General features: G+C 61.1%; 1 pseudogene; it reads left to right on the top strand.

Annotated features, from left to right (window-relative positions):
• The window catches only part of LOC126452195 (large subunit ribosomal RNA), a 6,091-nt pseudogene that overhangs the window by 1,264 nt on the left and 2,327 nt on the right, over nt 1-2,500 (top strand).

Raw genomic sequence — 2,500 nt, 5'->3', positions numbered from 1 at the left:
GTAGCTGGTTCCCTCCGAAGTTTCCCTCAGGATAGCTGGTGCTCGTACGAGTCTCATCCGGTAAAGCGAATGATTAGAGGCCTTGGGGCCGAAACGACCTCAACCTATTCTCAAACTTTAAATGGGTGAGATCTCCGGCTTGCTTGATATGCTGAAGCCGCGAGCAAACGACTCGGATCGGAGTGCCAAGTGGGCCACTTTTGGTAAGCAGAACTGGCGCTGTGGGATGAACCAAACGCCGAGTTAAGGCGCCCGAATCGACGCTCATGGGAAACCATGAAAGGCGTTGGTTGCTTAAGACAGCAGGACGGTGGCCATGGAAGTCGGAATCCGCTAAGGAGTGTGTAACAACTCACCTGCCGAAGCAACTAGCCCTGAAAATGGATGGCGCTGAAGCGTCGTGCCTATACTCGGCCGTCAGTCTGGCAGTCATGGCCGGTCCTTGCGGCCGGCCGCGAAGCCCTGACGAGTAGGAGGGTCGCGGCGGTGGGCGCAGAAGGGTCTGGGCGTGAGCCTGCCTGGAGCCGCCGTCGGTGCAGATCTTGGTGGTAGTAGCAAATACTCCAGCGAGGCCCTGGAGGGCTGACGCGGAGAAGGGTTTCGTGTGAACAGCCGTTGCACACGAGTCAGTCGATCCTAAGCCCTAGGAGAAATCCGATGTTGATGGGGGCCGTCATAGCATGATGCACTTTGTGCTGGCCCCCGTTGGGCGAAAGGGAATCCGGTTCCTATTCCGGAACCCGGCAGCGGAACCGATACAAGTCGGGCCCCTCTTTTAGAGATGCTCGTCGGGGTAACCCAAAAGGACCCGGAGACGCCGTCGGGAGATCGGGGAAGAGTTTTCTTTTCTGCATGAGCGTTCGAGTTCCCTGGAATCCTCTAGCAGGGAGATAGGGTTTGGAACGCGAAGAGCACCGCAGTTGCGGCGGTGTCCCGATCTTCCCCTCGGACCTTGAAAATCCGGGAGAGGGCCACGTGGAGGTGTCGCGCCGGTTCGTACCCATATCCGCAGCAGGTCTCCAAGGTGAAGAGCCTCTAGTCGATAGAATAATGTAGGTAAGGGAAGTCGGCAAATTGGATCCGTAACTTCGGGATAAGGATTGGCTCTGAGGATCGGGGCGTGTCGGGCTTGGTCGGGAAGTGGGTCAGCGCTAACGTGCCGGGCCTGGGCGAGGTGAGTGCCGTAGGGGTGCCGGTAAGTGCGGGCGTTTAGCGCGGGCGTGGTCTGCTCTCGCCGTCGGTTGGCCTCGTGCTGGCCGGCGGTGCAGGATGCGCGCGCCTGCGCGGCGTTCGCGCCCCGGTGCTTCAACCTGCGTGCAGGATCCGAGCTCGGTCCCGTGCCTTGGCCTCCCACGGATCTTCCTTGCTGCGAGGCCGCGTCCGCCTTAGCGTGCTCCTCCGGGGGCGCGCGGGTGCGCGGATTCTCTTCGGCCGCCATTCAACTCAGAACTCAGAACTGGCACGGACTGGGGGAATCCGACTGTCTAATTAAAACAAAGCATTGCGATGGCCCTAGCGGGTGTTGACGCAATGTGATTTCTGCCCAGTGCTCTGAATGTCAACGTGAAGAAATTCAAGCAAGCGCGGGTAAACGGCGGGAGTAACTATGACGTGGGCGTGCCCCTGCAGCCGGCTAGGGGTGTGCGTCAGGGTGACCCCCTCTCCCCCCTCCTTTTCAATTTTGCGGTGGACTATGTTTTGAGTCAACTTCCCTCCCACATCGGAGCTCGGATCCTTGGTCGCAGAGTTAACGCTGCGGCCTTCGCAGATGACGTCCTGCTTTTTGCATCGACCGCGAGGGGATTGCAGTCCCTCATCGACGCAGCCGTCGCAGCCCTCGCCCATCTGGGGCTGCAGATCAACGCCCGGAAGTGTTTCACCCTCGCCTTAGTCGCGTCTGGGCGCGACAAGAAGGTGAAGGTCGACGCCGACGTTACCTTCAAAGCGGGCAACGCCACCGTGCCCGCCCTACGTGTGGGTGAAACCTTCCGGTACCTGGGACTGCAATTCTCCACCGCGGGTCGCTGCGTTTTCAACCCACGACGCCACCTGGTGGAGCAGCTGGACGTCATCTCCCGAGCTCCGCTCAAGCCGCAACAGCGCCTCCACGCCCTCACCACCGTACTTCTGCCTGGCCTGTACCATGGGCTGGCCCTCAGCCGCACCCGAGTGGGTGCGTTGAAAGCGGCAGATGTGACCATCCGTGCCGCCGTCAGGAGATGGTTCCGCCTTCCGGCGGACACTCCCCTGGGCTACTTCCACGCTCCTGTAGCCCAGGGAGGCCTCGGCATCCCATCATGCCGATGGATGGGGCCAACACTTCGCCGATCCCGTCTCCTGGCGCTGAAGAGGATTGGGCCAGCCGCCGACGGTGCAGGCCGGGACGAGGTGCAGCGTGAGATTGAGGCGCTGGAGCGGCATCTTATGTGGGAGGGCCACCTCCTCAAATCGTCGACGCAGGTTGGAGAGATGTGGGCCGCGCGCCTGCACGTTGCCTTTG

Source organism: Schistocerca serialis, unplaced genomic scaffold (assembly GCF_023864345.2).
Source record: "Schistocerca serialis cubense isolate TAMUIC-IGC-003099 unplaced genomic scaffold, iqSchSeri2.2 HiC_scaffold_82, whole genome shotgun sequence".
In the NCBI taxonomy this organism is placed as follows: Eukaryota; Metazoa; Arthropoda; class Insecta; order Orthoptera; family Acrididae; genus Schistocerca; species Schistocerca serialis.
The sequence above is the reverse complement of the archived record's forward strand: the minus strand, read 5'-3'. Positions and strand labels throughout refer to the sequence as shown.